This window comes from Salmo salar, unplaced genomic scaffold (assembly GCF_965601325.2).
Source record: "Salmo salar unplaced genomic scaffold, fSalSal1 ptg000152l, whole genome shotgun sequence".
Taxonomy (NCBI): domain Eukaryota; kingdom Metazoa; phylum Chordata; class Actinopteri; order Salmoniformes; family Salmonidae; genus Salmo; species Salmo salar.
Genome location: NW_027675323.1, coordinates 1,381,988 through 1,395,594, shown reverse-complemented (window position 1 = coordinate 1,395,594; position 13,607 = coordinate 1,381,988). Strand labels below are relative to the sequence as shown.

Here is a 13,607-nt window from a genome sequence, read left to right as displayed (position 1 = left end):
CAACTAAAATGCTTCACCTCCTGTCAACAATTAAAAACAAGAAAAACACACGTATTTCTAAATAATAATATACAATTGAAATATTTTTTTCTCCTTTTTCTCTTCTTTCTATAGAATCCTAAAACTCACTAGCTTCTAGAACTCTCGTCTTCCTAAAACTCACTAGCTTCTAGAACTCTCGTCTTCCTAAAACTCACTAGATTCTAGAACTCTCGTCTTCCTAAAACTCACTAGCTTCTAGAACTCTCGTCTTCCTAAAACGAACTAGCTTCTAGAACTCTCGTCTTCCTAAAACTCACTAGCTTCTAGAACTCTCGTCTTCCTAAAACTCACTAGCTTCTAGAACTCTGGTCCACTTGGAACGAGCCCAAACAAAACTCATCTCCAATACGGAAAAAGTCCAAATAAATTGTGATCAAATGTACACCCCTTGGTTAATATGTATTGGCAATAATTAACTTAATGGTGAGGCATGGAATAATAAAACGTATATTTTGTCAGGCTGAATGTTTGAAATATGAGGTGATGTGAGACATGATTCTTCAGTAGTGGAATAAAGACAATTAACGCTTGAATGTTGTGAAGAAATACTGGAGTGATGTAGGATTGTTAATAAAATTGATTACAGACCAAATGATTATACTGCGTCCATGTGTATTTATTTCTTTATTTTAACCTTCATTTAACAGTAACCGAAAGGTTGCTGGATTGAATCGCGAGCTGACAAGGTAAATCTGTCGTTCTGCACCTGAACATGGCAGTTAACCCTCTGTTCCCCGGTAGGCAATAATTGTCAATAAGTCAGTTATGAACAAATTCTGATTTTCAATGACGGCCCAACGCTCTAACCACTAGGCTACCTGCAACTAAGTTGAAATTAAGTTGTTTTCAAGTCACTGAAAAAACTTGGCATAGTCTTCTTTTCAACGTCTTTTCAATTACATGTTGCTAGGTGGGATATCCCCAATGTCAAAACACAGTTTAAACGTGTCCAAATCAATAACCAATAAGCAGAAACAGTTTGGGATGAATTGAAAACCTAAACATAACATGTGCTATATACACAAACATCTGCCACAATAATCATATTACTTGTATTTTTTAAAACAAGCACCTTATAAACTGCACCAGAAACGCTGTTGTTTTGACAAGTAGCAATAAATCACTGATATCGATTAGGGGGGAAATCAGGTTGTACGTGCTGTTGAAACTAACACAACTAAAAAACACATGGAAATGGGAGATATATTTTACCTCACTGGTTAGAGGACAACCTGCAGAAGACAGTCAGCTACATTTTGGAGTGATACATTTAAATGTAGGGGTCGCTAAACAAAGGAACTTATTTGTCATCACTCATCGATATCATGTTGAAATCAATTATGCAAGAGGAGGGACATGAGGTTGCACATCCTGTTAAAACGAACAGCTGAAAAACCACATGGAATCTGGGAGTAATGTGTACATCCCTGGTCAGAGGACAACTTGTAGAAAGCTGCTAGCTACATTTTGAAGTGTTGCATTTTGATTCAAGTGGGTCACCAACGTGGTAAGTGTAACACAACTCTTTTTTTTGTTAGTCATTTTTTGTTAAATCACATAAATAGTAACTCTTCCAATTCAGAGCCTGGATTTTCCCCCTGAGGCTAATATCCATATCATGTTGAAATCAATAGAACAGGGGACAAACGTTTAGGATTCTACATTGTGACATCATTAAAATACTCCTACTACAATGTTAAAACTTTCTACATTGTGACATTAATTCATAGATATCATGAAACAACTTCTTCATGTATGTATTTTCTGATATTTGATCAGAGATTTTTTTTATCAGATTATCTCTGGTCACAGGTATGAGGTTTCTCTCCTGTGTGTGTTCTCTGGTGTTTAGTCAGACCACCAGACTCAGTAAAACTCTTCCCACACTGACCACAGCTATAGAGTTTCTCTCCTGTGTGTGTTCTCTGGTGTACTGTCAGCTGGCTAGATTTAACAAAACTCTTCCCACATTGACCACAGCTATATAGTTTCTCTCCTGTGTGCGTTCTCTGATGTAAAGTCAGATGGTCAGATCTAGTAAAACTCTTCCCACATTGATCACAGCTATAAGATTTCTCTCCTGTGTGCGTTCTCTGGTGCACTGTCAGATGGCCAGATTGACTAAAACTCTTCCCACATTGACCACAGCTATAAGATTTCTCTCCTGTGTGTATTCTCTGGTGTAGAGTAAGATAGGTAGATGCCGCAAAACCCTTCCCACATTGACCACAGCTATACGGTTTCTCTCCTGTGTGCGTTCTCTGGTGTAAAGTCAGATGGTCAGATCTAGTAAAACTCTTCCCACATTGATCACAGCTATAAGGTTTCTCTCCTGTGTGCGTTCTCTGGTGTAAAGTCAGCTGGCCAGATGTAGTAAAACTCTTCCCACATTGATTACAGCTATAAGATTTCTCTCCTGTGTGTATTCTCTGGTGCACTGTCAGATGGCCAGATTGACTAAAACTCTTCCCACATTGACCACAGCTATACGGTTTCTCTCCTGTGTGAATTCTCTGATGAATTTTAATGCCTGATGAGGTGAATCTCTTCCCACAGTCAGAGCAGCAGTGAGTTCTCTTCCCTGTGGATGTCTGCAGGTGATTCTTGAGGTGTTCTAATCTGGAGAGACTCTTCTCTGCCTCTTCAGCATCAAGAGGTTGTTGAGACTCCCCAGAGGATCCACAACTGTCCCGCCTCTCTCCTGTGTGAACAACAAAGTCAGACAGATGATTAAAGGCCCACAACAGCGGTAATCCACTGTAAAAGGTGATGCCAACAGCGGAGCCATGATGTTGGACAACAATTGACATCTGTAATGAATGTTAAAATTATTTGACAATTGTCTTAAAATGAGTAGGAATAGTCATATTTTGTCTTGTTTTCACATTAGTAGTAACATCGATGATGGTAGGCTAGAAATAAGTTATTCATGTTGTTGAAACTCGAAGCAGTGTGCCAGACAACTCTTTGTATCCAATATAGGCCCCTTTTTGTGTTTGCTAAAATTGCGATGCACACACAATTTGATTGCATAAACTCCTCCCTGCTAATGAGGAAACCGCTAGTTATGGATGTAGTATATCTGGTAATGAGGAAACCACTAGTTATGGATGTAGTATATCTGGTAATGAGGAAACCACTAGTTATGGATGTAGTATATCTGGTAATGAGGAAACCACTAGTTATGGATGTAGTATATCTAGTAATGAGGAAACCACTAGTTATGGATGTAGAATATCTGGTAATGAGGAAACCACTAGTTATGGATGTAGTATATCTAGTAATGAGGAAACCACTAGTTATGGATGTAGAATATCTGGTAATGAGGAAACCACTAGTTATGGATGTAGTATATCTGGTAATGAGGAAACCACTAGTTATGGATGTAGTATATCTGGTAATGAGGAAACCACTAGTTATGGATGTAGTATATCTGCTAATGAGGAAACCACTAGTTATGGATGTAGTATATCTGGTAATGAGGAAACCACTAGTTATGGATGTAGTATATCTGGTAATGAGGAAACCACTAGTTATGGATGTAGTATATCTGCTAATGAGGAAACCACTAGTTATGGATGTAGTATATCTGGTAATGAGGAAACCACTAGTTATGGATGTAGTATATCTGCTAATGAGGAAACCACTAGTTATGGATGTAGTATATCTGGTAATGAGGAAACCACTAGTTATGGATGTAGTATATCTGGTAATGAGGAAACCACTAGTTATGGATGTAGTATATCTGGTAATGAGGAAACCACTAGTTATGGATGTAGTATATCTGAAATGGTGAGCAAAGATTTTAGTTTTTCACAATGTATTCTGAATGGGGGAAAACTCAGGGGAGTAACCTCCATTACCAGGTTGCTTATGAGTTCATTTCACACTACTTTGGATTATAATTGTAAGGCTTGTTTGAATTTCCTGCTTAATATAATGTTTGTGTCGTCATCGCAAATCAACCGCTTTGTACTTAAAAAACACTTCAACCAGTAAAATGCTCTTTGGCTTTTCCATCAGCCTGACAATGAGGGGTTGTACACTGTTTGCTAAATTGGCCCATAACTTCACCTAACAACAATCATACCTATGTAATGAACGAAGAAGCACTTTGGTTGTTGTTGCATGACATACATAGTGTCCTCTAGGACCCATAACAATAACATAGACCTACTGTAGGACCCATAACTTCCCCTAACAATAACAGAACTACTGTTGGACCCATAACTTCACCTAACAATAACATAGACCTACTGTAGGACCCATAACTTCACCTAACAACAACATAGACCCACTGTAGGACCCATAACTTCACCTAACAACAACATAGACCTACTGTAGGACCCATAACTTCACCTAACAACAACATAGACCTACTGTAGGACCCATAACTTCACCTAACAACAACATAGACCTACTGTAGGACCCATAACTTCACCTAACAACAACATAGACCTACTGTAGGACCCATAACTTCACCTAACAACAACATAGACCTACTGTAGGACCCATAACTTCACCTAACAACAACATAGACCTACTGTAGGGCCCATAACAACAAATATAGGAAAATAGCTCTGTGTGTTGAACAATAGCCTATCCATCAAGGAACATTTCTCTACACATTATGAGCAAAGTAGGGATGTTGGATCCAACGTGGAGCGTATCTCTGTGTCCAAACAGACTAACGAGACCCTACTGTAAATCAACCAGACAATAACACATTATAAACATCCATTTGTTAGGGATGTTGGATCCAACATGGAGAACGGCATAACTGTCTTTACCAGAGTAATGAATGAAGAAGCACTTTGGTTGTTGTTGCATGTTGTGGCTTCTGTCATGTGACTGTCATTCAGAAAATGATTTCCTGGATCAGCTGATGATAGTTGAACATGTGACTGTAACTAAACAGCTACAGTATTAAGAATGATGTGTAATTATTGAAGAACTGCGTTAATGACAGTATCCATTTGGGTGTTGTCAATAAAGTTAAGGTGACTCTCGGTTAGAACCATTGGATTTAGCAAACTCTGAAATGATTTAGGATTTCTGTGCCCATGAAAACTGTTTCCCCAGCGTAACATAAGGAGACACTAAATGTTACATAGGTAGAGAGCATTTCAGAGATCTGAATACAAAAAACTGTCCTAACAGGACAATAACCTAAACCACAAGGCCAAATCTACACTGGAGGAGCTTACCAAGATGACATTGAATGTTCCTGAGTGGCCTAGTTACAGTTTGGACTTAAATCATCTTGAAAGTCTATAGCAAGACTTGAAAACGGCTTTCTAGCAATGATCAACAACCAACTTGACAGAACAGGAAGGATTTTAAAAAGAATAATGAATATTCACATGAAGATCAGCCTCCTATTGGATGACATCACGACTTCCCATCAAGCCAACTCCTTGGAGGCCTTACTATGACATCACTCACTCCTTCTAGTTTGCAGTTGTTAAAAAAACACTATTTTGCTCAAAACATTTATTTGTTTCCCTTTAGTGTGTTTATAATTTACTGTATTTATATCACTTTTCAACAGGAAAAGTTAAAAAATCCCTGGAGGACGTCATGAACAATTCATACAGTACAAAAACATATTTGAGTGTAGAATGCCCTTTTAAAAATCACACATTAGTTCAACAACTGCAGAGTTTGTGTCCCTGTTTTATAAGATAGTACTCACTGTATTTACTGGTGTTAATCAGATCAATGTCCCTGTTTTATTAGATAGTAATCACTGTATTTACTGGTGTTAATCAGATCAATGTCCCTGTTTTATTAGATAGTACTCACTGTATTTACTGGTGTTAATCAGATCAATGTCCCTGTTTTATTAGATAGTACTCACTGTATTTACTGGTGTTAATCAGATCAATGTCCCTGTTTTATTAGATAGTACTCACTGTATTTACTGGTGTTAATCAGATCAATGTCCCTGTTTTATTAGATAGTACTCACTGTATTTACTGGTGTTAACCAGATCAATGTCCCTGTTTTATAAGATAGTACTCACTGTATTTACTAGTGTTAATCAGTTCTCCAGTCTTCTCTTCTTCGTGCTCCTCTAATGTGACAGTAATCTCCCCCTCTTCATCTTTCACTCCAAAAACTGCATCTTCCTCCTTTTCTTTCACAGTAACATCCTCCTCCTCTTTCACTCTGAACGCGTCTTCCTCTTCTTTCACTGTAACGTCTTTCTCTTCTTTTTTCACGGTAACAGCCTCACCCTCTACTTGTTTTTGTATTGTAACAGCCTCCTCTTCCTCCTCCTCTTTCACGAGAGCTTCTTTCTCAGTCCAACAGACCTCTTCTTTAGCAGGAGGAGAGTAGCTTAGTGAACTCATGGTCGGGGATGTTAGCTAGCTAGGCTAGTGCTAACTTAACCAGCCAGCTAGTTGACTTACAACGTAAATATTAAATTAAATGGGGTAGCTAGTTGTTTCCACATAAGTATGTTTAAAGCAAAGTGACAAATAAACCACGAAATTGTCTAAAGAACTTGAATGTTCCGACTTTGTCGGCTAGCGAGCTACCGAGGTGGCTGCAGTTGTTGAAGAAGCGTTCCGTCCACTAGATTATACGTCACACTAGAAACATCGCCTGAAAGACACATATCGCCATCTGCTGTCTGGAGGGAGGAAACGCAGTTGAGGAGGGGAAACTATTTTTATTCTTCATTGAATTATAATATTATAAAGCAGTTTAGGGAAACGTTTTTTTTCTCTCCATTAAATATTAATATTATATCAACACGTACAAAGAGCAACAAGTGTTGTTTGATTAGTTCATTTTTTTATGAGAATTTAAAACAAACTCTACATCTACTCCACATCTGTATTTCTGATTCAGTGAAATAACTAGATATCAAAACAAGCACCTAGTTATTGATACCCTTGAAAAAGATGAGCAAAAATTACTGTAAAAAATAAATAAATAAACTTTACCCACTACCAGGATATTTTAGCCCAAAACCTGGTTACCTCTCTGCTAGGAGGCTGAAACTTGGCCATAAGTGGATCTTCCAGCAAGACACATCAACATCCACAAAGAAATGGTTAATTGGGCACAAAATCCACATTTTCAATGGCCATCTCAGTCTTCAGACTCATAAAACATTTCAGTGTCATTATCCTCCCAAGGGGAGGGTGCTGGAGTATTGAAAACATGGGTGGCAATAATTCAGACCCCTACCTTTTGAGAATTACATGTTAAATTAAATCTATTTTTCTGAACAATTGTATTAGTTTAAAATAATATAGGACTTGCTATAGGACTAGGTCTATACTGCTCCTACATGGTGTAACAATACATCATGTAGATGTATATAATGAACAGACTAGGTCTATACTGCTCCTAAATGGTGTAACAATACATCATGTAGATGTATATAATGAACAGACTAGGTCTATACTGCTCCTACATGGTGTAACAATACATCATGTAGATGTATATAATGAACAGACTAGGTCTATACTGCTCCTATATGGTGTAACAATACATCATGTAGATGTATATAATGAACAGACTAGGTCTATACTGCTCCTACATGGTGTAACAATACATCATGTAGATGTATATAATGAACAGACTAGGTCTATACTGCTCCTACATGGTGTAACAATACATCATGTAGATGTATATAATGAACAGACTAGGTCTATACTGCTCCTACATGGTGTAACAATACATCATGTAGATATATACTACCGTTCAAAAGTTTGGGGTCACTTAGAAATGTCCTTGTTTTTTAAAGAAAGCACATTTTTCATCCATTAAAATAATAATAAAATTTATCAGAAATACAGTGTAGACATTGTTAATGTTGTAAAAAAATTAACAAACAAAAAAATTAAACAAATTCACCTTTATTTAACCAGGTAGGCCAGTTGAGAACAAGTTCTCATTTACATCTGCGACCTGGCCAAGATAAAGCAAAGCAGTGCGACACAAACAACAACTTGTTCTTTAACAAAGCGTTTGTAAACAGTGTTGTTGCATAACAATCAGGCAGTAGAACAACAATAATCATCACCCTCTTGACCAATCTTCCCTCCCCTTAACATTGGGTTGATTCAGAACCTGTCAGTGTACCTGGTGGACATTGGGTTGATTCAGACCCTGCCAGTGTACCAGGTGGACATTGGGTTGATTCAGACCCTGTCAGTGTACCAGGTGGACATTGGGTTGATTCAGACCCTGTCAGTGTACCAGGTGGACATTGGGTTGATTCAGACCCTGCCAGTGTACCAGGTGGACATTGGGTTGATTCAGACCCTGTCAGTGTACCAGGTGGACATTGGGTTTGATTCAGACCCTGCCAGTGTACCAGGTGGACATTGGGTTGATTCAAACCCTGTCAGTGTACCAGGTGGACATTGGGTTTGATTCAGACCCTGTCAGTGTACCAGGTGGACATTGGGTTGATTCAGACCCTGTCAGTGTACCAGGTGGACATTGGGTTTGATTCAGACCCTGCCAGTGTACCAGGTGGACATTGGGTTTGATTCAGACCCTGTCAGTGTACCAGGTGGACATTGGGTTTGATTCAGACCCTGTCAGTGTACCAGGTGGACATTGGGTTGATTCAGACCCTGCCAGTGTACCAGGTGGACATTGGGTTTGATTCAGACCCTGCCAGCATGGCCAGAAATGTATTCCAAGGTCAGTAACTTATAACCACAGAACCACCCCAGACCTTTCATGGATGACTAAAAACACCTAAGTATTATATTTACTGTCATGGTCTAGTATGTCATCGCCTCAGACACCAGTCACAATGCTGGCTGAGGTACTAGTAAAACATGACATATTATTTCCTAACCATTCACAATGCTGGCTGAGGTACGAGTAAAACATGACATATTATTTCCTAACCATTCACAATGCTGGCTGAGGTACGAGTAAAACATGACATATTATTTCCTAACCATTCACAATGCTGGCTGAGGTACGAGTAAAACATTACATATTATTTCCTAACCATTCACAATGCTGGCTGAGGTACGAGTAAAACATGACATATTATTTCCTAACCATTCACAATGCTGGCTGAGGTACTAGTAAAACATGACATATTATTTCCTAACCATTCACAATGCTGGCTGATGTACGAGTAAAACATGACGTATTATTTCATAATTGTCAAAAAATCCCCACTCCTTAATCAACTGGTCTCTCTCTGTTTAACCAGAATAACGTGAGTTGTGACCTTCAAGCTGTTAGACTGTTAGTCCATAATCAACTAGTCTCTCACTGAGACAGCTTTGATGGCCCAATAAATGTTTCTGCCAGCCAATGTGATAATTCCAGTACAATACATGTGTAAAGGGTGTTGAGCTTGTTAAAGAAGAGATAGAGAGGTAACCATACACATTGCACATGGACCGTAAGAAATCCTGAAGGTATTGAAATGCCTGGGCTCGCAGGGGATGTGTTAATTCATAACCCATCATTTATACCTGTTAATTCATAACCCATCATTTATACCTGTTAGTTCATAACCCATCATTTATACCTGTTAATTCATAACCCATCATTTATACCTGTTAATTCATAACCCATCATTTATACCTGTTAATTCATAACCCATCATTTATACCTGTTAATTCATAACCCATCATTTATACCTGTTAATTCATAACCCATCATTTATACCTGTTAATTCATAACCCATCATTTATACCTGTTAATTCATAACCCATCATTTATACCTGTTAGTTCATAACCCATCATTTATACCTGTTAATTCATAACCCATCATTTATACCTGTTAATTCATAACCCATCATTTATACCTGTTAGTTCATAACCCATAATTTATACCTGTTAATTCATAACCCATCATTTATACCTGTTAATTCATAACCCATCATTTATACCTGTTAGTTCATAACCCATCATTTATACCTGTTAATTTATAACCCATCATTTATACCTGTTTGTTCATAACCCATCATTTATACCTGTTAATTCATAACCCATCATTTATACCTTTTGCTTGAAAGGGGCGGAGCTCCCTGACCTTACTTGGCAGGAACTAATGGGGATTCATAATAAACCCCAGGAAGAGTAGCTGCTAACTTGGCAGGAACACTGGAGCTCTGTCAGAGTGAACATCGGGTTCTTGTTCACCTCCTTGACCAAGGCCCTTCTCCCCCGATTGCTCAGTTTGGCCGGGCAGCCAGCTCTAGGAAGAGTCTTGGTGGTTCCAAACTTCTTCCATTTAAGAATGATGGAGGCCACTGTGTTCTTGGGGACCTTCAATGCTGCAGACATTTTTTGCTACCTTTCCCCAGATCTGTGCCTCGACACTATCCTGTCTCAGAGCTCTATGGATAATTCCTTTGACCTCATGGCTTGGCTTTTGCTCTGACATGCACTGTAAACTGTGGGACCTTATATAGACAGGTGTGTGCCTTTCCAAATCATGTCTAATCAATTGAATTTACCACAAGTCGACTCCAATCAAGTTGTAGAAACATCTCAAGGATGATCAATGGAATCAGGATGCATCTGAGCTCAATTTTGAGTCTCATTGCAAAGGGTCTGAATACTTAAGTTAATCAATTTGCAAAAATGTCAAACTGTTTTTGGTTTGTCATTATGGGGTATTTTGTGTAGATTGATGATGGGGGAAAATTTTACAATTTTAGAATAAGGCTGTAACGTAACAAAATGTTGAAAAAGTGAAGGGGTCGGAATACTTAACGAATGCTCTGTATATCACTGGCAGGGCTTTCTACCTCTGGCAGTGTTTTCTACCGCTGGGAGTGTTTTCTACCACTGGGAGTTTTGTACACAGTCATGTGATACGTGGTATAGAAAAGTCCAATCTTAGGAGAGTACATGGAGAGTACACGCACTTTACAGTGTGTCTGCAGGTGTCTATCTGTCAAAACCACTGATACAGGAGCCCCTCCACCCTCTGGTGGGATGGATCATGTCTACAGAGAAACCTAGATTCAAATACTTAGATTTGTGTGTATTGGGTCTATGTTGTGAAATAGTTAGATATTACTTGATAGATATTACTGCACTGTCGCAGCTAGAAACACAAGCATTTCGCTACACCCACAATAACATCTGCTAAACACGTGATGTAACCAATAAAATGTGATTTGATTTGAAATAAACGTCCTATTTAACAAAGGTGCTTTTGGCTGGAGTCAAAATGACTCCAAAGGATTTGAATTAAAAGTAAATTTTGACACAGAAACACTAAACCATGATTTATATATATTAAAAACAAGTTGTTTGACAAAGTCATTAAAAATTGGAATAATTGAATGAACCACATTTTGGCTATGATAAAAGATATGCCTCTGGGGTCAAAATGATCCATGTCAGAAGTATGGTTCAATGAAAATATGTAGTGGGTGTAAAGTTTGTATTAAATTCTCACTCATTAAAAACGAATCAATCAACACATGCTTCTCTTTGAACGACTTAATATAATATTAAACTTTCCTGAAATAAATGAAAAATAAACGTTTGGTTCCTCAACTGCGTTGCCCCCTCCAGTCAGCAGATGGCGATGTGCGTCTTTTAGGTTCAGGCGATGCTGCCAGTGTGACGTAGAATCTAGTGGACGGGACGCTCCTTCAACAACAACAGCTAGTCAGACACCTCGGTAGCTTTCTAGCAAACATAGCTACAACATTCACGCTCTTTACACTGTTTTGGTGTATATTAGTCGCTGTGTATTAAACACACTTCTTATTTACGTTGTTTGTCAGCTAGCTGGTTTGCTAAGTTAGCTTAGAACTAGGCTAGTCGCTAATGCTAGCTAGCTAACATCCCCGACCATGAGTTCACTAAGCTACTCTCCTCCTGCTAAAGAAGAGGAGGTCTGCTGGACGGAGAAAGAAGCTCTAGTGAAAGAGGAGGAGGAAGAGGAGGCTGTTACAATACAAAAACAAGTAGAGGGTGAAGTTGTTAGCGTGAAAGAAGAAGAGAAAGACGTTACAGTGAAAGAAGAGGAAGACGCGTTCAGAGTGAAAGAGGAGGAGGATGTTACTGTAAAAGAAGAGGCGGCAGAGAAAGAGGAGGATTCCGTTTTTGGAGTGAAAGAGGAGGAGGGGGAGATGACTGTCACATTGGAGGAAGAAGAGGAGGTTGGAGATGTGTTTAACACCAGTAAGTACCGTCTCTGCAGTCGTTGAACCAATATGCAGTAAAAGGGTTCTACACTTTAATGTTGTTCTGTAGGAATGGCTGAAGCGACACTGTAACGTGTAGAACATCAAGAGTGGACCATCAACAAAACGTTAACAATTGATCAAATGCATCCAATGACAATGACTGAAATACTGTAGTCCTCAATATCTCCTATTAGATTAGCCCAATATGTTCTCTTAAAGGGGCAATCAGCAGTTGTTACATCCATTTTGGGACTTATACATTAATGATATGTACCCATCTGTTTCTTGAATAAATCACTTATAAATGCCTCATGATTTTAGTTCAACTGTTGTACCCTATCAGAACCCAAATAAGCTTTTTTTACTCCAATGTTTGTCAGTAAATATAAACAAACACTGTATATCCTCAAAACATGGTTAAAACTATAATGTTGATATCATGGATGGTTACATTTCTCCAGCCCCATCCCTCAGCTTTTTACCGAAACGGGCAGGGAGTTCGCTTTGTTATTGTTTCTACTGCTGATTGCTGCCCCCGTTACTCCTCAAGGTCCAAGGACTGTATGTTATTTTCAGAGGTAGACTGGCTCTGGCAGCTAAAATAGTCAAATATTCCATCTAAATGTGAATCGATTCTCAATTGCGATACGTTTCTAGAAACATAAATTGCTGTAGTTTCATATCACATCAAAATAATTTCACACAATACTTAAATATCACATCAAAATAATTTCACATAATACTTTCCGGACTAGTCTCCCAGTCCCTGCTGCTGAAAAACATCCCCACAGCATGATGCTGCCACCACCATGCTTCACCGTAGGGATGGTGCCAGGTTTCCTCCAGACCTGACTCTTGGCATTCAGGCCAATGAGTTAAATCTTGGTTTCATTAAGCCAGAGAATCTTGTTTCTCATGGTCTTAGAGTCTTAAGGTGCCTTTTGTCAAACTCCAAGAGGGCTGTCATATGCTTTATACTGAGGAGTGGCTTCTGTCTGGCCACTCTACCATAAAGGTCTGATTGGTGGAGTGCTGCAGAGATGGTTGTCCTTCTGGAAGGTTCTCCCATCTCCACAGAGGAACTCTGGAGCTCTGTCAGAGTGACCATCAGGTTTGTGGTCACCTCCCTGACCGAGGCCCTTCTCCCCCAATTGCTCAGTTTGGCCGGGTGACCAGCTCTAGGAAGAGTATTCCATTTAAGAATGATGGAGGTCACTGTGTTCTTGGGGACCTTCAATGCTGCAGAATTTGTTTTTGGTACCGTTCCCCAGATCTGTGCCTCGACACAAGCTTGTCCTGGAGCTCTACGGACAGTTCCTTCGACCTCATGGCTTGGTTTTTGCTCTGACATGCACTGTCAACTCTGGGACGTTATATAGACAGGTGTGTGCCTTCCAAATCATATCCAATCAA

General features: G+C 39.0%; 1 protein-coding gene and 1 pseudogene across 1 annotated transcript in view; one reads left to right on the top strand and one right to left on the bottom strand.

The window, feature by feature from the left end:
* Nucleotides 1-13,607, top strand: part of LOC145867019 (uncharacterized) — a 145,232-nt gene that overhangs the window by 32,947 nt on the left and 98,678 nt on the right. The window lies entirely within an intron of this gene.
* The window catches only part of LOC145866959 (uncharacterized), a 56,590-nt pseudogene continuing 43,630 nt past the window's right edge, over nt 648-13,607 (bottom strand).